Genomic DNA, 25,632 nt, shown 5'->3' on the forward strand with positions numbered 1-25,632 from the left:
TGAACTTACAATGTGTATTAATTACTGAGATGCACAACCTGCAGCAGGAGCTGTGAGAGCCAATTTAGTTCTGGCCTGAGCAAGCACAGCACATCTACTGAGATGAGGGGAGGCTGATCTGTCCCAGGCCAAGCATAACACAATATAATAAAAATTCTTTCAGTAAGTGACTGGCAAGTCGATTTATGGCAATTTCTGACAAACCTGCTCTAGCTTCAGGCATAATTTAAATAGGCAGACACATGCTGAAGTTTTTTGAGACCACGCCTGGTGTTCCCCGTAGGAACTCACAAAGTCCAAGGTGGCGATATAGCACTTGACTCCTGTTGACTCAAAACTTTATTAAGTTCCCATATTTGCAGGTGTAACTTTAAAGGTCTCCCCTCTGATTCCCCAGAGGCACAAGTGACCTACAGTTCTCAGTGAGCTGAGCTGGGAGCTAGAGGGAAACGTGAAAATGAGTCTAGGTGAGAACTCAGAAATTAGGATTTGCCTTTCAGAGGTGTTAGCCTGATAACTTTCTCTCTCCTGGAGCATGTCCATAGTCACAGGGAGAGGGAAGTTAATACAGAACCCTGCAGGTTTTCTTGTGGAAATGTGGTTTAAAAGCAATGTTTTTAAAATAGTTTACCTAACCACTGTTATTAATGGCAACTATTTTCATCAGCTGTACGTGACCATATTTACTATTCCACGACAGAAGCAAAAATGCTCAGTGGACAACAAGTTCTGTTTTGCAAAGGAGGAAAGAAGGAAGGGAAAAGAGACCCCTGAAGCCCGGCAGCTCCTGTCCATAGTGCCATCCATCACCACAAAATCACCTGCAGGTGCACACAAGTCCTGCCACTTCTTCCAAGCCCAATTTTTGTCTGCAGGGTCATCCTCCTGGTGCTACCTTAGAAACTGGCCTTATTCTATAGAGGACATTGAATGATAACAGTGCGAGTCAGCTGACTGCCGTGTCACAGAGCTGCTGCTTTCTACATTATCGCAACTGCCAGAGCTCTTACTGCTGCAGTTTGTAGTCGCAGTGCGGCAAAGCAGACGCATAGACCCAGCCACAAAGCAGCCCAGATTTTTTCCTGATTCTTGGCTTTTTCACATGAGGGGAATATTGCTGGTGTTAGCGTAGGCACAGACACAGCCTGGATATGTTGGCTTCAGCCTGGCAGCGTTTGCAGCTGAGCAGGGACTGCAGGGACTGCTCGGAGCTCTGTACCCAACTGCCTCTGAGGAAGAACGCCTGCTTTCCCACTAGGAGAGGGGGTTTGTGCCACGGTGATGTACCTGCAGCAGTAGGACAAAGGAGATGGCACTTGTGCCCGGCTGCCCCACTGGGGCCTTCTGCAGGTGCTCCACGCCGAAGCTGTGCCACCATCCCAGGGGCAGATAGGTTGGCAACACAGACTGTCGCTGTTTCTTACAGCACTTAGAGCAAGGCTCAAACAGGAATCCAGACTCTCTGACCTAAATCAGCCCCATCCTTCTGGATCCAGGGCAGCAGGCGACTAGCAGGGACACAACCAGCCATCAAGTGGAGAGTCTCTGGGATTGCAATCTGTACCAGCTGGAGGCTGAGAGAACAAAACCCTTTTGGGTGTCCAGTCGCTTCTCCTTCTAATACTGCAATTACTACAACTTCTACTACTGCTACTTCTGTTTTCCTTGCCTGTAAGAAGCTGTGAACTCGGGTTGGTCTCTCTCTGGCTGTACATTGGTGTGGATTAGTCTGTCTGTAACGCAGTCCTTGTCTGCTCCTGCTGGAAACCGGGGCACGAACTCAGCCTGCCTTAACAGTTGTTTCTTCCTGCGTGATGCTATGCAGCCAGAATGGTTACACTGACAACAAAGGAACAAGCACAAAGCACCACTTTCCTTGCTGGACCCTTACAGGAACATAACTCCTCTTCAATATGACACCCTGGTCTCTTCTCTTTGCTGGCTTTTTTTTTTTCATTTAATTCATCTAATCGAAGAGCCCAACAGACACCATCGTGCATGTGGCTTTTAATGATTTGGAAGAGACAGCCTGTGGAGACTGCGAATCCAGACAGCAACACATTTAGGTTATTGCCAATTTTAAATACTTGGTTTGTGAAGCACAGCCCTAAGGGACGAGTTCAGTAACTGAGAAAGAGATTGTAGATAAAGAAATAAAAATGACAAGCGTAATGGAGGCTCTGCAAAAGAGACTGTCAGAGAATCAGTTCATGGATGGCAATTTCACCAGTCTGAATCTGAATAATTCATAGATTGAAATTACCCTGCTTTCACCTTTCCATTTAAACCGGCATGATCTGAATCTCTAATAAATTTTCAAGATAAAGTAAAATGCCAATTTGAATGTGAAGAGCTTTTAAAACCAGATGCTACACCCTGAATCTTTCGATACCTTTCACAATTATCCTGTGAGAACTGCACTTCATCACGAAGCATCATTACCAGGAAAATTACTGTGATTACAATAGCAACAATAGAATACCATCAAATGATCTCTAATCTACCTAATTTACCAGGCTGACTGTGTGCCCATTGTGTTTCACTACGTCTGGCACTGGATCAATACTACAGAGGAACAAAAATGCCTTAATGTGTGCTTCCTTTTGGTACCTTTGACAGCACAGGAGAAAACCTGCCTCCTGTGACAGGTTTTTACAGCCTATCCCCGTGCCTGCTGTAGGATGTGATTGATTCACCACGATGTCCTTTAGCTCTCGGGTTTGGGATGTCATTGCGTTACCCGTTTGTTTCTGGTGTACACTCAGCACAAAGGCTGCAGCAGAGAGTGCCAGCAGAGCCCCTGCACTGCTGCTGCAGTGGCAGTGCCCCCACAGGGGAAGCCAGAACCAGTTCGGTGCCTTGTGTGAATAATTCCTGCTGGCTGAGGTGGAAAGGCTTTGTGGCATCCCTGCTCTTGGGTGCACTCCATGAGAAACGTCCGGGCGAGCCGTGGCCGAGACAGGCGAGCGCGTGTAATACTAACAAGATTTTCCCCCCATTCAGCAATTAGCAAGAGGTTGTGAGAGCCAGGCTGTGACTCCTGTGTGTGTGTATGTACACACACATATACATGTAAAGCTCTGGGAAAATGTGCTGATCCCTGAAATAACAACTTTCCCTGACAGGGCAGGCGCAGGGTTTGCCACAATCTGCTCCGCTGTAACCGTGCCCTGGGCTGGAGGGGCAGATCTCCTATAGGATGACGTGTGGCTTCTGCATCAGTAAGGACCATCTATGCACTCTGCTGGTGCCTATAGCTGTGCTGCAGGATTTGAAGCAGAGTTTGAGTGCTTGTAGCATAACTGGAATGTGGAGAAGTGAGAAACACGCACAGAAGGCTAAACCCAGACATTCTTCATGGAGGCGACTGCGCCTGCTGTTTGTGTGTGCGAGTTGGACACTCCAGGCTTGGGGCTCATTTTAGAAGCACTTCCACTCTGCCTTCAGGGAATATTTTCTAAGGGAGGAAGGTAAGCCATTTTCTTCTTACTTATACGACTGTGTTGTATTTCTGTTGAGGGAAATGAGGGCTTACAGCACATATTATATAATATAGCATGATCTCATGACATCCAAGTGTGTTAGGGTTTGTTTGCATTAAAAGTGGGCAAGAAAGAATATTCAAAATATGGCTTTTTATTGAAAATGCACTTGTAGAAATACTACTCCAAAAAACACGGATTTACAGATTGTGTTTGCATTCGGCTTTGACTCTTTACTGTTATTACATAAGAGCCTGTTCTACCTAAATGATAATGGTCTGGAAACCTTCGGATTTTAGATGTTTTGTCTTCTCAAAACACAATTTACTGTACTTCTAAATTTCCTGTATGTCAGTGGAGACTGTTCTCTAGAGGTAAAAGAGGCAGAAGGTTCTACAGCTTGATCAGTGATAACAAAGGAATTTGAGAGGGCACAGTGTGTGATTGTACAGAAATCTCAAATTCTAAATAACTCGGTAATGTGATTTACCAAACTGCTCTTCTTAGACAACACACTCTCAAGTTACTACAATATCTGGAAATAATTAGTCCATTTACATTCTTCATTTTCACATGGTATTCCAAACTTAACAAAGAAAAATCCTTGGGCAAAGCAAAGACTGAAACTTCAGTAAAAGTGTAAAACCTGCATTATGTTCCTGTGGTACTAAAATCAAGAGATTCAGACCAAACTTGGCTGAACAGAACTAAGAGTTTTGTTTTCACTGTTTTATGATGAGCATTTTCTGTGTACAGAAGGATAACACACTAATATAACTACTACACTGCAAGGATCATGCAAGCAGCACGTGAGTGTTTTGCAAAACACCATACAAATACCCCATAGCATTTCTATTATTATTATTGTTATTATTGTTATTATTACTGCCACAGTCTTCCACTGTTGTATGCTGCTTTGAAATCATGGTCTGTTAACCAATGTGATCCCATGGAGTATTTACAACCCTAATTTTTTAATCAACCTTATCTGGCCATAGGGGTCCTCATTAGCAGGGCAGAGCTAAGAGAGTTTACCCACCATTGGTGGCTCCATTTAAGGGCCTGATCCAACTCACTCTGTGGGTCAGCACTGGAGTGCTCTGACTGTGGGTTTCTGTTCCTGAACCTTTACCATTGCACTGCCTTTCCCACACTGGCCTCACAGTCCCCAGTCTGCAGAGCTGCTCAGGCCTGGTGCTGGGTCAGTGTGAGCCCCTGCAGAGGCTGCTCAAACAGTGCACTCAGGACCTGGGGGTGACACTGCTCAAAAGTGCTCTGAGCAAGTCTGAAAACCTTGGGCAGTGAACTCTGCCTTTTGGGCTGGGGTGTGTTTCAAAGGCAGCAGGATTGCCATGTCAGGAGGATACACCGCACATGCAAATGGGGAAAAAAGCAATAAAACCTTTTCAAACACAGGACCATGAAGTGAATATTAGCAATATTCCCTCACAAAAGGCATTAAAATCCAGTCAGCTCTGTGATCCATGTATTTTCTGATATGGCTATAGCCAATCAGGCAGCTACAGCTGAAGTGTTCAGCATGTACAGTTACATGTGTCAAAATAAAGGGGAGACTGTGCAGTATCAAACTTCTGCCATAAAGCCACTGATTTCACCAACAGTGATGCAACAGTTAATATATGCCATAGCAGGAGATGCATTAGTCTGATTTTGTGCTTATGTTTGCCACTGGGTTACACTTACTAGTCTGAAAATGAATCTGCAATAGCAAAGTAAGGGCAAACCCACCTCTTTACACGAGTTCCCAATTAAACAGAGACATCCACTGCAGTAACATTCCCTCTGTGCCTTTGGTGGACCCTCCTCTGCCACTGGGCAGTGCCCATGAGGCAGCCACACATGCAGAGAACAGACTGGAGCCCATTTTCCTACCACTGAATTTAATGACAAGTCTCCCTGTGCCATCAACATAAAAGATGGATTCATTCATTTCCTGCCATTACATCCTTCCTGTGAAAGTCATTGCTGGTTTTTCCTCTTGCCTTTTTTTTCCCCTTGGTTATGGGAGTCGTGTAGTTAACACAATGTTGAAAAGAAGATCCTTTCTGTTCACCAGGACACACAAGCTGAGCTAAACATACACAGAAAGTGTCTCAGGATGGGTTTATTTGACAGCTGAAGGGACCTTCTTGCCTGTAGTTTTGTTGCTAATATTTGTGCTCTCTCGCCTGTCAATTCTGCATTATCATCTGCTATAAAACACACAAGTTCTTATCTGTAATGGTTGTATCTATTTGGACAAGAGCCCTGAGGACAGCAGGGTCTGTTATGTGTTTCACTGGGGTTTTTTCACTGCACACTTACTTTGAATTAATTGCAACTGTCTATGGAAATACGATCCCCTAAGAATGTAGAGAAATGCATTATTGATGAGTAGGCATAAGAATTGCTGGATTCCTCTCCATTCTGGCTGCTCTGGTTTCACACCATTATTCCCACACAACAACATGAGGAGGAAAGTCAGACTGATGTGACTCAAAAGGAAGAAAGCAGCATTTCCAAACCAAGCACTGTGAGGCAGAAAATTCAGAGCTAAACAGAAGAAAACCCAAATGGGCTCCCAGCTGCCAACGAAGTGCTGGAGCTGCTGAGTCCCTCTTTGATGCCACGTGACAACCCCAGGATGTGACAGAGGTAAACAATTTTGCCATGTCAGTTTATATTATATAGATAGGATCAAAAACCACCCTTGACTTTAAAAGTCTTTGAATTGCATTTCACAGCATCACATCAGATCCTTTATGGACCATCAACATACACCTGCTCTGTGCTTTAAACTGTGCAACATAACCAGAAATTCTGAAAATTGAACCATCTCTGACTGACCGAGTGGGGGAAATGAAATCCTGAATGGAATTGCAGCAGAGGCCATGGGTTCTCCAGGTCTCTTGCTGGGGGTGTCCCACATCAGCTTAAACTTGTGTTACAATTTGTTCTAAAACCCACAGTTAAAAATGAGCAGGGATTCAAAATGTGGCCCAACTTGTGCCTGAAAACATGTGGGTTTTTTTCCTGAATACATTCAACATTACTTTTGCCACAGATTTGTCTCAAAGTTTACCAAGAAACTGTATCCAGAAGAGTATTTGCACTGATGTACCTCTCACAGGTGGTCATGCACAGTGAGACACACACAAGGAGTCAGCACTTGTGGGAAGAGCTAAACTGGGAAATATTGTTCAAATGGGAAAAAATAAACTGATGGACTTGAGATTTCCACTGTTCACTTACCCTGAACATTGGCCAGAGATTGCCCAGAGGGGAATGTGCAGTTAAACCACGTGCTGCTACACTGGGTGAAATGCTCAGAGAAAAGCCTTTTCTTGGACTCACCCATTGCTGTTTCTTGTGCCTCTGGGTTCATTCCAAAACCATCTCCAGTGGTGGAACAGCCCAGAATTGGCCACCTCTGCCCTGCAGCTGGGAATGAGAATTACAGTGAGAGAGCAAACAGGTGAGATCCCACTCCCTGTGCTCCTAAAGGACACGGCCCAGGTGATGGGCAGGGGGCAGAGGGGCTTTGGGGACAAGAGGGTGACCGTGTGTGACATCCCCCTGACTCCCATGTTAGAGCAAAAGGGGGAAAATGCCATTATTCATTAAAGAGGAGTAGGAACACCTTGAATTTCTATATTTTCACAGGCAGCTCTTCTGCAAACTTGTCATGCTTTTATACCTAGCACAAGTATCATGTGGTGGAACTGCAAGTCATGCAGAAAAATTAAAGATTTTAGTAGTGGTAATAATAATAATAATAATAGTAATAATAATAATAATAACAACAACAACAACAATAATTCTTGCAGCATTTATCAACATGTAGTAGAAAGGAATTTAATTCATGTGCAAGTTTTTAACAGCATCCCAGTTGCCAGCACCAGGTTCTAAAACTTGTGTCTTCTACAAGGATTCAAGAACTTTATCAGGTCTGGGTTGGAAAGGCTTCCAGAAATGAGTATTTTGTATATTTGTCAGCAGTCACTTAAGTACAATGCAAACAGACCTTTCATGGGCACGTGAAAACCTACCAGTGAACAGGGCAGTTTCTGGGGGTTCATTTCAACAACTCACAGTAAGTTGCTCATTTTCATCCCCCCAGACAGAGACAGGTTTGAAAAAGGAAAATCAGGACAATAAACTGTCTCCTGCAATAACAGAAGTAGGGAAACTTGTTGGTTTAGGCAACAACCTGTGGATGTTCCTATTTGGTTTTCTAATTACTGTAAACATTAAGGCTGGACTGGACTGGTTTTTTTGGTCTGTCTTTTTCAAAAGTGCTCATGAATTGCATCAGGGCTGTGGATTTGAATTCCTTCAGGTTTAGTCAATATTGCAGGAGAAAAATATTTAAATGAGTGAGCTGAAATGAGAAGAAGAAACATGGTGCCTTTTGCTAATGAGGAATCCAACTGTGATTGCTGATGGATAAATATCTAGTTATTTCAGAGCTCCCTGTCAGCAAATTCCTCACCACTGTATTTATTATTTTCCTCCATCTTTAAAGATCTATTGCCATTTGCAAAGTACTTTCATTTAATATTCTTCATTACTCCCAAACAGGTTTGTTCACTTTGTTCACTTTTCTGATAATTAATCTATACAAACACTAGAGACTGTTGAAACTGTATTTAACAGCTCCCCAAATATTACATTTTTCTGCTGGATTAAAATGTAGTCTACTGGGGAAAACTTAAAAAATCAGCACATCCAAACGGCAGACAGACCTTCAAAGAAGTCTGACACAAGATAAATCAGAAATTACGGGTTGCTGCCCCTTTTTCATGGTATTTCCAGTGCTGATGACCACAAGAGCCTTTGCTGTCAGCCCCCTGACCTCTGCTGAGCACCCATCACAGCCACTGTGCTCACAGCTACTCAGACTGCAGTGGAGACTCCAGTTCCTCCCACAGGAGATCTCGTGCAGGTGGGCCCAGAGGGAACACAGGTTGGAAATAATTTATGACAAAACCACATTTATAATATAATGAATATAATTTATAATTCTATATTAACTATAACTTTATTTATAATTTTATATGAATATATGTGAATTTATAACACGACTTTATGTATATGCCATCATTTAGTTTTATTTCCAATGGGCTTCTGTCACTTTTTTATGTTTTTACACTGATAGGGAAATACCCCCATTTTGCCAGTGCAATGTTTTGGTTTCCTTTCTGCTGCCTGGCATTGGTGCTGAGAGAACCCAGCTCAGTTTTGGACCACCTGCAGCTCTCCAGGTGGCACATTGGTGTGCCACAGACCTGAATTCCAGGAGCCACTGCAGTGCTGGGGGAGCCCCACTTGTCAGCTATTCATGGTGAGGCTGTGACAGCAGCAGAGGCTGCCCAAGCCAACCTGAGGAAGAGCTTTCCTGTTGGGTGTCAGGACCCAAAGCCTGGCTGCAACCTCAGCACATTCCTCGGAGCTGCTGGAAATGAGCTGCACAACATCTGCCTTGTTTGCTTTGGCCACTGCTGGAGTTGGGAGTTACTTTTCTAACTGGCCCAAGCTTGGTTGGTGTTTGCTGCTTTCTCCCTGAGACTCAGAGTGCACCTTTCCCTGCTGATCCTCAGGGTGTTTCCTGTTCCCAGCACTGATTCACTCACAGCAAATGCTCATCTGAGGAACTCAGGCCCAGCTGGGGCTGCACTGGCAAAAATAAATAGGGGGGCACCATTTTCCAGCTGTCTCAGTGTTGTCCACGCACTGACAACACTGTTGTCTACAACTTCAAAGAAAACAAGGCAAAATAAAAGGAGTGAAAAGATACACTCTAAACCCCAAGAAAATTAGAGTGTGACAAGTTGCACCTTTGCATCAAAAAGAAGCAACTTCCAACCACTGAGGCACAAGGTGACACCTGTTTATCAAGTTAAATTGTTTTCCTGTAGCAAAACAAAACGTAATTACAGAGGCCATTTACGTGTGGATGGTACCTGCTCAAGCACTATTCGTAACACTCTCTGCATAAATAAGATTTCATTTCAATTCCTTTTTTTTACCCCACACTTTCAGAAAACAAGCAAACCTAATGCTGGAAACAATCTCCTGGATGAGCAAAATGCAGGCAACTATTCTCGTGGCATTTTCTATGACAATCCTCATCATTAAGTAGCTTGAGCTGCTGTTTTTTTGTCCCCATAATTTGTATTAAAAACTACTCTAGAACCTCACCACTTTCATGGCCAGAAACCTTCCAGATTCCAGCCTAAATTTATTCATGGCCAAATGACACCCATTTGTTCCTGTGCCAGCATTGTCTGCTAAAGTAAATAGTCCTTTCCCTTGCCTACTGTTTACCAGCCTATTGTGTTTTTAGAGAATAATTATTTCCTCTATCAGCTTTTGTTTCTACTAGACTAAACAAGGAAAAACTTTCCAGCCTTGCTCTTAAAATGACTTTTCTCTGATAATCTCTCTCAGCTCTTCAACTATTTCACCTTCCACAAACTTCATGAACAAATCTGTGTGAGATCTCTCAGGTGTTCTGAGCAATGGCACAGATTTTTTTCTTTTTCTCTGCTCAGAAATAGTTTAGGAGATTCCTGCTTGGATGGCATTTGATTTTTTCATGCTTGACTAATAACCCTGCACTCAGCTAATAGGAATACCCAGATCTGTCTCTGGGTTATTTACAGCTGATCTGCTCCCACTTTACAGCAGAGTTTTTAATGTCTCCACTGCCAACACCACGTGCTTTCAGCAGGGTGGATTTTAATGTGCTTTTTTTCCAAGGCTAACACATGTTTGGGATAAACTGATGCCAAAGATAACAGAAAAATAAAAAGGAATAATGTTGGGAGACCACGGGGAGGTGCTGAGCACACTGACAGCACCAGGCAAGGTGTATGAAGGAAGAGAAGTTTCCACAAGGGCTTCAGTGTAATATGATGGAACACAAAGGTCTGAGTGGGGGACACTGACACACAATCCATCAGGAAATCCTTCTTTTGGCCTTGTGCACTCACAGCTGCTTAAATGCTGCATTTCAAAACAATCAGGATCATTTGCATCAACACTTCCAGGGCAGCTCACAGGAAAAAAGCTTTGCCACTGCCTGGTGGGGAAGGTTCCATTTAAGGCACTTTGGAAAGAAGACTGTGCAAGGTTTAAAAGACAGGGCCATTTCCCCAGGCATGCTGATGACTTGGGACTGCGAGGTCAGAGAGGAATTTGGAAACTGAATCCTTAAGAAAAAAATGGACATTTCCTCATCCTGGGGTGGAAGGTGGCAATTCATAAAATACCTGCAGCTGTACAATTACAGAGAGCAGAAGACTAATGAGTTCCCCCTCTCAGCATCTTCAGCCTCCATTAGAAAGATGAACTAGATTTTTGATGGATTTTTTAGAGGGAGAAAGATTATTTTAAAATTATGTGATAGTTTTTTTTAATTTTGCACAGAGTGCTGGAATGAGAGAATTTATTCAAAAGAGTTATCTGCAGGGCCTGCAGCTTTGAAGAATTCTTGAAAATCTCTTGCCAGTTTTAAATTTGATGGGAATCTGCTTATTGGGAAGGGAATCTGTATCTGCTCAGGATTATTTTATTAAGTTATTAAAAGGTAATTTTAGTTAATGTGCCCTCCTTGACTACTGTAATTTAATACCTTCTTTGATGTTGAAGTGATGAAGGGAACATATTAACTCTGTGGTGCAATAATGTTTGATATGCTGTGGTTTGTTCAGGGCACCCTGAGGTGCCCATGGCTGTGGGTGAGTGGCTGGTGTGTTAAACTGGGCAGCTCTCAGCATCCTGCAGTGGGACATTCTGATTTTCCCCAAAGGGGGAAGAAGTCTGGATGTATTTTATTGCCTTGCCCTGAGTTTGGAAGGTGCTGGTTTATACATGGCAGGGTCCCTCAGCAGCTTTGGGGCTGGTGGGGCAGTGCCCAGTGGAGGGAAGGGATGCCAACCAGAGGGAAGGGATGCCACCCAGAGGGAAGGGATGCCAACCAGAGGGAAGAGATGCCACTCAGAGGGAAGGGATGCCACTTAGAGGGAAGGGATGCCACTTAGAGGGAAGGGATGCCAACCAGAGGGAAGGGATGCCACTCAGAGGGAAGGGATGCCAGCCAGAGGGAAGGGATGCCACTCAGAGGGAAGGGATGCCAGCCAGAGGGAAGGGATGCCACCCAGAGGGAAGGGATGCCAACCAGAGGGAAGGGATGCCACTCAGAGGGAAGGGATGCCAGCCAGAGGGAAGGGATGCCACTCAGAGGGAAGGGATGCCACCCAGAGGGAAGGGATGCCACCAAGAGGGAAGGGATGCCAACCAGAGGGAAGGGATGCCACCCAGAGGGAAGGGATGCCAACCAGAGGGAAGGGATGCCACTTAGAGGGAAGAGATGCCACTCAGAGGGAAGGGATGCCAACCAGAGGGAAGGGATGCCACCCAGAGGGAAGGGATGCCAACCAGAGGGAAGGGATGCCACTTAGAGGGAAGAGATGCCACTCAGAGGGAAGGGATGCCAGCCAGAGGGACCTCTCCCAGGAGGAAAGGCAGAGGGAGCTGGGGTTGTTCAGCTGGAGAAGAGAAGGCTTTGGGGTGACCTATTTGCAGCCTTCCAGAACCTTAAGGGAGCCCCCAAGAGACACATGAGAGGGACAATTTACAGGAGAATGTAGTGACAGGACAGGGGCAATTCCTTCAAACTAAAGAGAGGAGGCCTAGAGTAGAGATTAGGAAAAAATTCTTTGCTGTGAGGGTGGTGAGAGAAGTTGCAGACACCCCATTGCTGGAGTGTCCAAGGCCAGGCTGGATGAGGCTCTGAGAACCTGGACCAGTGAAAGGTGTCTCTGCCCAGGGCAGGGGGGTTAGAACTGGATGGTCCTCAGGGTCCCTTCCAAACCAAACCATTGGATGATTCTGAGATGTGATTAAGTAAACAGTAAATGTGATTAAGTAAGTAGATAAGCAAACAGTGGCTTCAAAAAGTAAATTAATTTGTATTTCTGCTCAGAAAGTTTCTTTTTCTTTACCCATAACTCACTATATTTCTAGAACTATTCGAGACATGTCCAGACACCAGAAACTTGCAGGCCTTCACTGCAGCAACCAAAGCATCCCTCACACTGGACATGGTAAGTTTGCAAGCAGTTCTTTTCCTTGTTATGCCTCTTTCCTTTTTTGCTAGTTGGAGTTAGTAAAAGTATTAGTGAAAGTAGGCAAAGGTTTGTCATTGGTCTTTTTTCTTTAGACAATGGTACCCTCATTGTGTTGGTAAAGGAAAGGGATTTGAAAAGTGCCTGACAAAGAGACTTCACAGAAAGTAACACATGTAGTAGATGGTAATAACTCCTCCTGCCTTTAACCTGCTAGAGGTGTCAGGCTAATTAAGAAAGAATTAAAGCACACATGGCAGACAGCAGTCACATTGCTTAATGTACTGCTGGAGGACACACAGAACCACAGGGGTGATGAAGGCACTGCAAGAACATACACAGGAGAGAAATAAAATACAATTGCTCTGTGCAAATACAGTGGGGTTTGCAGGCAAACATGGTCTACTTGTTCTACAGGATGTTCTTTGCACCAGTGTAACTTTGTCATCAATACAGACTCTCTATACAAAAGTATTTGTTAAGTGATTTAAAATAGCCTGGGGGGTGTGGGGGCAGTGAAGATCACCCCTTAGCAGTTATTTACATGGAAAATGTTTCTATTATTCTCTTAATATAAAATAATGGTTCTTCCTCTTGTGCTGTACCTTCTGGGGCCATTTTAAAATTAAAACCATTTCTGGTTTTCCAAGCTGAGAAAACTTCTGTTTCTCTGAGAAGTTGGCCTCATCAATGAATCAATACAAAACACTGTTTGGCACCTGTATGAAGAAGCATCCAGAAAGTATTTTCTATGTAAGATGGAGACTATTCTATCTCTGTTGTTTTCTTTCTACTTCTTGTATTGGTTTTCTTTCCATTAGATTTTTTGGAGCTCTGATTCAGCAAAATAGATCCATTGTTTCCTGAGAGAAGATTTATTAGTGTGGAGACAGCACAGTAACCTCAGTGAGGTGTTGTGTTCTGAGAGAAGAGGGTTAAGGGGGATGCACAGCAGGAGGACATGGTAAGTTTGAACTTCACAATGCAGGGAGCACCAGCTTGGTTCAGGAGCAAAAGTGGGAAAAATCCATGTTGGGAATGAGGGGCTGTGCCACCCAGGCTCAGGCAGGCACAGGGCAGCTGATGGCACAGAGCCCATGCCCTGCCAGGCTCAGGGCAGCTGATGGCACAGAGTCCATGCCCTGCCAGGCTCAGGGCAGCTGATGGCACAGAGCCCATGCCCTGCCAGGCTCAGGGCAGCTGATGGCACAGAGCCCATGCCCTGCCAGGCACAGGGCAGCTGATGGCACAGAGCCCATGCCCTGCCAGGCACAGGGCAGCTGATGGCACAGAGCCCATGCCCTGCCAGGCTCAGGCAGGCACTGGGCAGCTGATGGCACAGAGTCCATGCCCTGCCAGGCTCAGGCAGGCACTGGGCAGCTGATGGCACAGAGCCCCATGCCCTGCCAGGCTCAGGCAGGGACAGGGCAGCTGATGGCACAGAGCACATGCCCTGCCAAGCTCAGGCAGGGACAGGGCAGCTGATGGCACAGAGCACATGCCCTGCCAGGCTCAGGCAGGCACTGGGCAGCTGATGGCACAGAGCCCATGCCCTGCCAGGCTCAGGGCAGCTGATGGCACAGAGTCCATGCCCTGCCAGGCTCAGGCAGGGACAGGGCAGCTGATGGCACAGAGTCCATGCCCTGCCAGGCTCAGGGCAGCTGATGGCACAGAGCCCATGCCCTGCCAGGCTCAGGGCAGCTGATGGCACAGAGTCCATGCCCTGCCAGGCTCAGGCAGGGACAGGGCAGCTGATGGCACAGAGTCCATGCCCTGCCAGGCTCAGGCAGGCACTGGGCAGCTGATGGCACAGAGCCCATGCCCTGCCAGGCTCAGGGCAGCTGATGGCACAGAGCCCATGCCCTGCCAGGCTCAGGCAGGCACAGGGCAGCTGATGGCACAGAGTCCATGCCCTGCCAGGCTCAGGCAGGCACTGGGCAGCTGATGGCACAGAGCCCATGCCCTGCCAGGCTCAGGGCAGCTGATGGCACAGAGCCCATGCCCTGCTCCAGCACTGCTGCTGCTTCCCCTTCCCCCTGAGATGGGAGAGGTTTAGAACAACAGAATCTGCAATATAAGGCTTTGGGCAACCTGTTCCTTCTTCAAAGTAGTTCAATACTGAGAGCAGCTCTACAGCTGGTGAGGATTTCTCTGTCTTTCCAGTAACTCCCTGAAACTCCCACAATCAGGTGTTTCAGGGCATATCTTAGTTCACAGATTTCACAGCCTGTTCTGAGCTGGAAGGACCCACAAGGATCATCGAGTCCAACTCTTCAGTCAGTGGCCCACACAGGGGATTGAACCCATGACCTGGGCATTATTACAGCCAAGTTTTAATCAACTGAGCTGATCTCAGGGTCATGTAGGTGACTGGTGGTGTCTGCAGTTCTGGCTGAGTTGGGGTTCAAGGGAAGGCAGTGTGTGTACTGTGTGACCATGGAAATGACACAGCCAGCCACAAATGTGCTCCCAGGGGCACCACCCACACCCTTCCACCTCTTCACACACAGGTTTGGGAGGCTCTCTGGGCTTTTCTCAGAGCAGGCAGTCCCCAGTGGAGCTGGGAAAGGAGGGGAGCTGCACCCACTGGGAGCCAGCCAGCAGGAATGCAGCACCTGTGGGAGATGCTGCAGCTCCCGAAGGTTTGTAACACCACAGGTCACTGTAATTACTAAAGAAACAGGAAATAAACAATCTCTTCTCCCCTACAAGCACTTTAGACATGAGAGGTGCACAATGGTGGGGCTGAAAGGGAGATAAGGCTGTTCAGCACCTGCACTCAGGCTGGATGTGGTTACTCCCTTTCAGGTGTGTGGTCTGAGCTTCAGGTGATGGGAGTGGTTTCATGGTTTTTGAAGTTTTATTTTTCCTTTTTTTTTTCATCTCCCTGCTGGCTCTGCTTTCCCATGAGCAGTGTCACTGGGAAGAAAGGATCCAGATGCCTCAGCAGGGCTGTTTCCATTGTGCTGCCACAGGAGACACTTTCCCTGGGTCACCAGGCTTTCCCTTTGCCTGGTTTCCTCTGTCTGAGCCCCAGCTGTTCATTTTTAAAACACCATCAAAAGCAAGAGACAAGCAAAAACTTACCTTCCAAATCCCTTGCAAGTTCACCTCCAAATTTCAAGCTGCTCTTTCTTTTTTTCCAATCCTGTGACTTTATTTTCAACTTTGTTGAGCATTTGCAGGCCTTGTGTCACCTGCAGAGTTCTGGAAAGTGGAATTAAGAAGAAACTCTCAGAGACTTCCAGTGTGACCATCCAGGTGGAACATCCTTTTAACAAACTTACTCAGTTAAATGATAATAAAAAGAACTTCTAAACCACTCTGCCTTTAATAGCAACACAATAACCCCCCCCAGGTACCCTGTTAAAATGAAAGTAGCAAATCCACTTAGCACAGAAAAGTATAAAATGTTGACAGAAAAGGGTATTTTTTAAGTAATATCTATCAGTGCAATACACATGAATATTGAATATATATCCCCTTAACATAATCTAGTAAGCAAAGAAAATATCCATTTGCATTTTCCTTTTGCACATACATTTATTAAGAGAATATACATATTTTTCTATGCTGAGCCATTGCCTTGCCTCTGTCTCAGCCTGTCCAAGCTGTGTGAATATTGACTAATGTACATCCTTGGTGTATTAGTGCTTACTTGAGGTATAATACTGCATGACCTTGTTTTTTCTCTTAATTATATTTTTCCCTTGTAGGAAAGCAAGTTTACTCACTCTGGATCCTGCCAAACCACATAATTTGGACAGGAATATTGTGGCTCTGCTTGGAAGTACTAATTGGGCTTCAGCCATCACTGGGAAAGCTGTTCAGTCTTTTATTATTTTAACTGGCCAAATGCCCTTTGTTACCACATTAACAGTCTCCCCATGGTGCCTGTAACTTTGATATTATTTTCATTTTCATGCTGAATTTGACCAGATGAAAGGCACAAACCCTCTGATTTTGAAATAAAAAAATAGCATGTTTTGTTAGTCCTGCATTTCAGAGGGAAAGTCTGTGAAAATGATAACCTTTGTGTGCTGGCCAAAGTTTTTGTCAGCAAACCCCTCCTGCCAGCTGCTCCCACTGGCACAGGCAAGGATAATATTTTGGGCTCTTTCATTTCTCCATTTCAGAGCCGAGGCTTTGCCTGTGCCATCATTTAAATGCTGCTGTTAATGGGGCTGGCACAGCACGGGGCACTTGATGGAAGAGCTGGGTGGCAGCACTGCAGGGCTGCTCAGACCATTGCACACAGCCTGAGGCACCCACTGCCCGGGCACTGCTCTGCCCTGTGCTGCTCCAAGTCCTCAGGAACACACTCAAGAGGATAGAAATGTGTGGTTTAATCACCAGAAGCTAAAAGAGAAAAACACCTCAAACCCCTGGGCTCTCACCCATGTGCCTTCAGCTCTCATCTCATGGGGCAGACCAGACAAGGATCAGCCTGGTGACTGAGGGGCAGTGCCCAGAAAATGAGCAGGGACGGCTGGATGGCAACACTGGCATTTTTAAGAGACAAAAAGGGGTCAGCTAAAGCATTAGACAGATACACTTCCTGCTCTGAGAATATCTGACTCAACATCAGCATGGGGAATGTTCTCTCTGCAGATCCTCCTTCAACTGCAAGTTTTAATTTCTGCTGAAACATCGAAGGGTGTTCTCCCTGTGTTGAAGAGCATCTTCCCTGGGGTACAGGTGACCTGACCCTGAGTGCTTACAGGCATATGGGATTCACACCCTGGCAGAGCATTATTCCTGCAAATGTTCTGGGACAGCTCAGCACTGAAGACTGACAAGAGGAAAGAAAAAAAAATGTTGATCCTGCAATAATTTGTTTGGATTTCTTAAAGTCCTCAATGAGCACAACAAGCAAGTTGATTGGGATAAAACTCAAGTCTTTGCCTGCCCAGACATAAAGCCTCTTTCACCAAAATGGAGCAGGAGGGGCGACAAGAGTCTCTTAAAACAGGAATGTCATTCATTTGTGCATCACTGTAATTATATTACTGTCTCAAATGCTCTGAGATTGATGGTGCTTGTGACCTTCCCAGCCTGTTTCAGAGGGGGACAGCACAGCCTGCACTGCCTGAGCCAGCACTGAGCCCTCCCCTGCACAAAAGCTGTCTCAGGCAAGGCACTGAGCACTGCAATGCTCCTTTGTAGCCTTCCACTTGTACCTGAGAGTGCAGGGCACCTTCCAGGGCAGGTGAGGAGAGTCCCTGGGCCTTGCTTATTTTCTGCTATTGGAACAGCTTGATGCAAAAACTGATAACAAAACAGATGGTGCAGCCCAACCTTCACACTGCTGATAACACAATTATATGAGGGATGGAAGTTGTTGTTTAAATGCATTTCCCCTGGCATGTCCAAGATGTGAAATTATTAAAAAAAAGTACTTTTTAAAGTTTTAATTTCCTCCTCCTTCCATGCCTTTCCCTTTCCTTCAGGTCACCTCTCATCACCACAGACACAGCTACAAGCACCTCCCTGAAGTCTCCTTGCCTGCTGGGTACTTTTCAGGGAGGTAAATCCAGCAATCCAGCACAAAAGCACTAGGGAAGCACATTTTAAAATGCCAAATACATTTTGGCAGCACTGTTCCACATGACTCCCCCAAATGTGCCTTCTGCACTGCCATGTCTCACACCACAGCCTGGCTGGTCCCCAGATGCCTCTCTGTTATTATTAATGCAGCTCCACCAAGGTGGTGTGGGTGGAAGTTGGCCCAGGGAGCTCGGGCAGAGGGAGCTGTAACCCCCAGGCTCTGTGCAAGGGCAGCATTCCCAGAGCTGCTCCCCAGCAGGCAGAGTGTGCCCAGCACTGCAGGGAACACACCGTGGGCAGCACCAGCAGGGCAGCACCAGGCAGAGTGCCAGGCTGAAGTTACTGGCACTCACCAGCTGCTCCTCAACTGCAACACCTTCCCCTTCCCTCAGAAACACAGATATTGTACATCATGGAATTATGCCAGTAAATAAAGGGAGGGCACCGAGAGGAAAAGCAACATCTTCCAGTTTTAAACTTGTTCAGAACAGCTTGAAAAACATCCACGGTCACATCACCTCAAAAGAAAGGAAAAATAATTGGGAAAAAGCCATTCACAGCCACAGTGTTTGGAGCAGACCATGAGAGCCATCTGACCTGTCATTTGAGTCCCTCAGGATCCCAGAGCAAGGTTACCAATAACTGTAATGAAATTGGGCATTGTGCATGCAGGAGCAATGACAAACCCCAAGAAATCTGCTACGGGGACAATCAGGGATCAGCAAAGAAAGGCTCCCTCTCCTGCAGCCATTCACTCACAGGACCTGGACAGCTCAGTGGGTGAGCCCATGGAGGACCTGCAGCTTTCCTTTCCATGGGCAGTTCTCAGTCCCCTCTGTCTTGGGGCTGAAGGAACCCAAAGCCTCTCTGAACCCAATCCAGGAAGGGAGGAGTTTCTCCCAGAACCAGCACCTGTGAATGCACATTGTAAACCCCCTTTTTGTGAAATGGTGGCAGATTTACTCACAGTTAAACCCAAATGTTTTCTAAACTGATTGCCTTCATAAAATCATGTCAGCCAACAGCAAAGACAGGCTGAGCTGCTGCCCAGTGACTCTCCATCCACACCTGCAGATGCTCTTCCACCTGGCAGATGCTCCAGGGACAGGATGCTCTCCTGGGATTCATCCCTTGCTTCAGAGGAACCAGACCCCAGGCCCACTGCAATTCTACAGAACCCTTAGAAATTCATTCTCCAGTTGTCAGTTTATCCCAGAATCTGCAACTTCCCTTTGAATGCCTTGGCCAAAATCAATAATCTTGTTAATCATAACCTCTATATTTCTGTTTCTTACAACTTCCTCTAGGAAAAACTCTCACAGTTCTCTTTCCCAAGGACAGAAACCTTCAGTTTCCTTTTTCCCAGACACTCAAGAAAATATCCCTGACTGGACAAGCCTCTCCTACATTTCTTCACAGTGAAATCCCTGAGACTTAAATAAAACTCCCTTCCAGTTTTCCCTCCAAAGTTTCCTTCACTCTAATTTCTAGGTCAAGTAACTGCATCAAATAATTCAAACTTTGTAATTCACAGGAAATGCATGGCTTGAAATGAGATTTTTTCCCTTTCTTTGTTTTTAATTTCAATTTTCAGCCACTGAAGCAGCTTTGCAGCCTTTCAGCAGTCATCATAACTTGAAGTTAACCTGTAATTTTTTTCAGGTTGCACATCTAGAGAGAGTTTTTCTGTTGTAATGCAATTCCCTACTGAACCACAGCTGACACATTAAGTTGCTCTCTGTGTAACCTTGAAAAAATACAAAAGGTATTTCATTATTGTATGAAAGGGATCCAGGAACATGCAAATGTTTCCTGTTGTTACAAGTTCTAAGGACTGACTTCTGTGAGGAGGTATCTCGAGTACCTCTAAATTAAATGGCCCTGTTGGAAGAGAAACATTCTGTATTCATTTAGTCATTAACTAGACCCAAGAACAGTTGCTAAAATAATAGATCCCCATTATTCATTACCATTGTGCTTCACTTGAAGGAATAGATACCTGCTACTAATTGTGCCAGAACTGGAGCTGCTAATGAATGATTAAAGGCCAGGGAGCAGATGCAAAGGGCAGGCACAACAACAGCACCTCATTTCCTTCTTTCCTGGGGACACTTGTGTGGTTCTCACTGAGCCCCTTCCACTGAGTTTGGCTTTCAGATCTCTGCAATACAATGGACTGAACCAGGATTGGATTTGGAATTTTTCCCATCTTGTGGAAGGCTCTCTTTCTTAAATGTGACAAAAAATATCAGAAACTTGACAAATTTTATGACCTAATAGTAATACTGACATAAAATATCAATAGAAATATTTTCATTTAGGTGATTTTTAAAGCATTTTAACTGTACTTATGTCTTACAACTAAAAGCCATTTTACAGAAAATCAAAATCTTCAAGTGTCAAAATTCTGTTTTATAAAATCTAATTTTTCAGGGCCTTGAAATCTGATTTGACCTATTTCTGACAAAGTTTTGGCTTAGACAAATGGAAGCATTTTTGGCTGAAACTCCTCTTGTCAGAAAGCTCCAGGCTAACTTTGCTGCCCGTGATAGTCTGTACAAATATCACAGGAAACTTCTGGTATATGCAATGGCTTCATCAGCTGGAACTGGAATAACACCCGGCCATGCATCTCCCTGAGCCCCAGCTGACAAGCAAATCTGTGTCCCATATGCTGTTTGAGAAAGGAGGTCTTAAAATTTAATTAGACAGGAGAAAGAAGCCAAACTTGTTTGGTTTGGGGCCTTTTAAATCATCACTCAACCTTTTTTTTTGTTCCACTTTATATACCTACTCAAACCCCAGATATTCCCCTAATCCAGGTGAATAATCCCAGATTGCTCCTGCTTAAAAGGTTTGTCATGTACTCCCTAAATTCACCAAGAATTTTGGTTTATTGGCATCCCAGGATCCCTCTGGAAAAGCAACACCAGCACCACAAACTTGTTCCCACATGGAAACTCCTTACAGGGCACAGGACTGTGAAGGACCCTTGCACTGTTTCCAAAAAACCCCAACTATTCCAAGTGCTGCTGCTTTCTGGTTACAAACACAGAGCTCTGACTTGTCCTGGACACAACAGGAGGTCTGGAGACTATCATTAGAAAGCTGATTGATTATCTAGTGCCACAGTCCTGTGTTTTCTGCTTCCAATTACGGGAATTTTGCCCAACCACTTTGAGAAAATGTCCCTGCTGCTCAGTTAAGAACTGCTGGGGGTACAAAACAGAAATGTCACTACACTTGTTGGGATAATGAAGTGCTCATGGCACTAGCAGAGACTTCAGCTTTATACAGAAGCCTTATTAAGACTCACTTTGCCAGCCCTCACTGCTCCTGCCCCTCTGCTCACTGCAGGATGGGGGCAAACACAGCTGGGGCTCCCTGGGGCATCTGCACACACAAAAAGAGGGAAATTCAGAGCCCTGGACAGACCATCTCCCTGCCTGCAGGGCACAGAGTTGGCTGCCCTCAGTTATCCCTGCTCTGAACTGGGTGTGAGAGGCAGCTCAGGTTAGGGACAGACTGTTCTGGGGTGTGGCAGGGCAGGGTTTGGATCCAGGTCCCATAAACAATTTTACAGGAACAAATAAAGGAGGGCACAGGCTGGCAATGAGCAGCTGGGGCTGTTCAGGTGTCACTGTCAGTGAATGGCTCTGCTTTGCTGAATTTCACTGTCCCAGAGCTGAGTGTGCAGATGATCAGCCACAACATCTGAGCTGTGGCAGAGGGGCCAATACCTGCTCCAGGTGCCCTGGTTGGAGTCACTGCCCAGGACGTGTCTCTGCCCTCGGGCAGCACCTCCTCTGTGGGCAGGAAGGGCCAGTTCTCATCAGTCTGTACTCTGAGTGGCATCTTCAGTGCATTTTCCCAAGGCAGCCCAAACCCCTCCTGCTGTTGGGGGAACCAAATATCGAGTCCTTGCTGCAGCACATGGAGGGGTTACAGCTCCCACACAAAATGCCAAACCCAGCACCTTCCTCCCTTAGCCTTGTCCAGCAAAATCATTGGATCTGAAACTTCTCACTCCAAGCACACAATAATTTTGAGACTTCAGCCCCCAGAATGAAAGTTTAGCACAGTTAGTGGCATCTGAAAGTTGAATTGCTGAAGGCAAATGCTGGACACATTATCCTCAAGTCTAAAAGGTGACCCTGTCTCTTCCCTTGTACTGAACTCCAGACTGCCCTGTTTTCCCCAGTGACACCTGAACCAGCAGACAACACTAAAGGCACATAGAAATGACTAATATGAAAGGGATGAATAACAGGCATTAAAAAATCCCCTGAAATAAATAATTGTTTAAGAATTAATGTTTTATTTGGTTGTCATCAGACATCTGTTCATGGGCACTGCAAATGTTCCACTTTGTGTCTGGGCTTAATAGTAACAACTTTGCAGGGATGCCTCCTCATTCCTCATTGTTTTCCCTTGGTTTCTGGGGCAAACAAACCCAATTTTTTCACAGCCCTTTAAAAAATTAAAGCTGTTTTAGAGGTAAATGACTGCACAGGATGGGAATTTCTACCCAGCAAGGCTCAGAATGTATCAGAGGTCACCACATGCACAGCATCAAACCCTTTCTTGCCCCTTCACCTCCCCAGCTCTGGGAATCCCCAGAATGTCTCTGTGGAGACTGAGCAGAATTCAGGGCAAAACCTGACCTGAAAAAATGTGGAGCTGCCCTTCTCTTCCTCCTCCCTCCTGTCATCTGCCAGCATTGCCAGACAACAAACAGTGCCCTGAATGGGAACTGATTCTTTGCTGGCAGTGCCATCTGTGTGGTGGCAGCTGGGAGGGAGGGGAGGCCACAGGGGAATGGGCAGAGACAAACACAGACAGGAGACCAAAGCAGGGGCAGAGTCACTGCTCCCCAGGGTCCTGCACCTTTTCATGCTCCCCTCAAACTGCTGTTTGCATGTCTGGATTGCTCAGCAAGACAGCAAAGTCAACATTGGAACAGAGGGCCCAAACAAGGCAGTCTGGGCAAAACTCAGACCTCTGAAAATGCTGAAGTCACTTCTGGTTACATTCCATTTCTATCATATTACACTACCCTGGAAGGTGCAAGGGGAGAAAAGGAAGATGAGAGAATGTACTGTCAAAAGAAATATATCACAAATAATCCAAACTGACAAATCAGTGAAGATCTGGAGGGAATGTTTCTCATAGACCAGAGACAAAATCACTGTCCAAATCATTGAAAACTGAACCTGGATTCTACACAACGTTTTTGTTTAGCCCATCATTTTAATTTCTCATTGCTATTCAAAAGGACCACTTACATCTGAATCATCTTTTTTGCTGTATTACAGAAAGGATAATTCAATAATTAAAATCCCATCTTAGGGCATTGATTTCTGTAAATGAGATTATGTCAGAGCAAGTTCTGGAGACTGAAGTTTTGCTGCCATCTCTTCACTGGAAGGTTCTAACAGCACCTTGCCCACACAGAAACACAGAATGCCAGGCTGGGATGGGGCCTCTGGAGCAAATCAGGTCCAAAGCCCTGCTCCAAGCAGGTCCACAAGGCAGCAGGTTGTCCAGGGCCTTACCCAGTTGTGCTTGGAATTATCTCCAAAGACAGAGACTCCACCTCCTCTCTGGGCAACCTGACCCAATGTTTCATTAACCTCATGGGACAAAAATCTCTTCTGCTGTTGAATGGCATTTCCTTTGTTTACCTTTGTGCCCACTGCACCTGTTCCCAGGGTACCAGGGAGAGGAGACCAGTTCTGTCTTCTTTGCTCCCTCCTATCCTGTATTTATACACATGGGTAAGATCCCCCCTAAGCTGGCTCTTCTCAAGGATAACATATTAACAAATATCAGCAAGACATTAATAAAATATGTAAATATATATGTTTACTTACTTTGGAAGCACTTCAGAAATATCTTCCCTGCTTCTTCCATGCTTTTCACACTGAATGCAGCTCCCAAGAGACCCTTCAGGCAAGTGCTGTCGTTGTTAAGGATTTCCAGGAACTGCAACAGGAGATTTCACTTCAGCAATGTTGTGTTCTTCTCAATTATACCTGGGTAAGTACTCACTAAGACATTCTTCTCTTCCCTTCAGTGACCAATTAGAATAGACACACATTTGAACCTTCTTTATCTCTCTCTTGGGGTTTTCTAAAGTTCATTAATTCTAAGAGCAAACAATAAGAGAGCTCAGCCCTTGAGCAAGTCTGCCCCTGCACTGCACCTGAAGAGCTGCCCCACACAGAACCCTTTGAATGCACTTTAATTCCCTTGATTTGCCCTAACTTTCTTGGCTGCCTTCATTTAGCATTGCCTGGAAGGAAAGGTTCCATGTTCAGTTCTCCATGCCCAAGCCTTAGAGAAGGAAAGGACATGTCACACTGGCAAACAAACTTAGCCAGTGCTGGTCCACCTGACCAAAATCTGTGTAATCAAGTGTAAAACTACCCACACACGTCAGTTAATAATGAGCTTGTCACTCTCTCCCCTCTTCAGCTTTCCTCTCCTGCAGCAATATTTACCTGCAATGCCAAATAAGTCTTTCTGTTATGCTAATGCACAGACATCTGGTATTTTCATGGAAGCATCAGATCTTTCAGAGCTGATCCCCCTCACTGATAACCAGGTTTCTCCCCCCTGTGTGAAGTTCCCCTCTCCAGCAGCACAGCTCTGCTCTGGGTGGGGGAGCCCCCCAGCAGCCACCCTGCAGGGCCAGGTCCCCTTCAGGTGACAGCAGGTGCCAGGCCAGCTGCCTGCTCCCACCTTTGCCCTTCACCACCTTTGACACTCCCCACTCACAGACATTCCTGTGTGGTTTCTGCCAGCAAACCACCAGGTCTGTCTCTGGCTCTCTGCTGGGTGAGATTCCTGCTGCCTTGGCACACTGACAGTGCCAGGGCAGGCAGCACCCAGCCCAGCCACACTGCCAGCACCTCACCATCCCTTCAGGCTCAGTGACACTCTGCAGTTTTCCAAGGGCATTGAGAAAGTGAGCAGGAAGTGTCCTGGCTCCAAACTGGGTCCCCAGTGGCCAGAGAGGCAGCTCCAACAGGGCACAAGAGGCGAACAGATGAGCTCACTAAGCATGAGTTGGGCTATAAACACTCCACAGAGGCACAGGAACTCCAAGGGGTCTGTTTGTTCGAGATACAGGCCATGGACAGATGTTTATGGAAGTGCTGGAGGCTCATTTCTGAAAGGAAATTGGATTCCCAGAATATCCTAAATATATACTATTATAACATAATTCTCCTCTACCTTGTCCAAGATGGATTGGTAAGCAAAGGTGAGTTAATACCCACCACATAAAGGTGAGGAATAACCCCCATCCCCAATGGCACAAACAGTTCACCATTCAGCCAATTCCAGGGCCTCAGTTTCTGGCCTTGGGGGAGTTTTCTTTGCCCTTTGCAGTTTACCTTAAAATCTTCCAATCTGATGAAGAACTTGGAATTTTTTCTTGAGAGAGAAACTGGAACCACAGGTCATCT

General features: G+C 45.7%; 2 long non-coding RNA genes across 2 annotated transcripts; one reads left to right on the plus strand and one right to left on the minus strand.

Annotated features, from left to right (window-relative positions):
• The first annotated feature begins 1,078 nt into the window (after positions 1 to 1,078).
• Positions 1,079 to 20,056, plus strand: LOC139671020 (uncharacterized). The gene is made up of 4 exons (XR_011697648.1): positions 1,079 to 3,470; positions 12,513 to 12,592; positions 13,435 to 13,577; positions 16,330 to 20,056. It is a non-coding gene; the product is annotated as an uncharacterized lncRNA (long non-coding RNA).
• Positions 15,737 to 25,632, minus strand: LOC139671021 (uncharacterized). Its single transcript, XR_011697649.1, has 3 exons — positions 25,561 to 25,632; positions 24,034 to 24,145; positions 15,737 to 15,820 (listed from the first exon to the last, which is right to left on the minus strand). It is a non-coding gene; the product is annotated as an uncharacterized lncRNA (long non-coding RNA).

Source organism: Pithys albifrons, chromosome 4 (genome assembly GCF_047495875.1).
Source record: "Pithys albifrons albifrons isolate INPA30051 chromosome 4, PitAlb_v1, whole genome shotgun sequence".
Taxonomy (NCBI): Eukaryota; Metazoa; Chordata; class Aves; order Passeriformes; family Thamnophilidae; genus Pithys; species Pithys albifrons.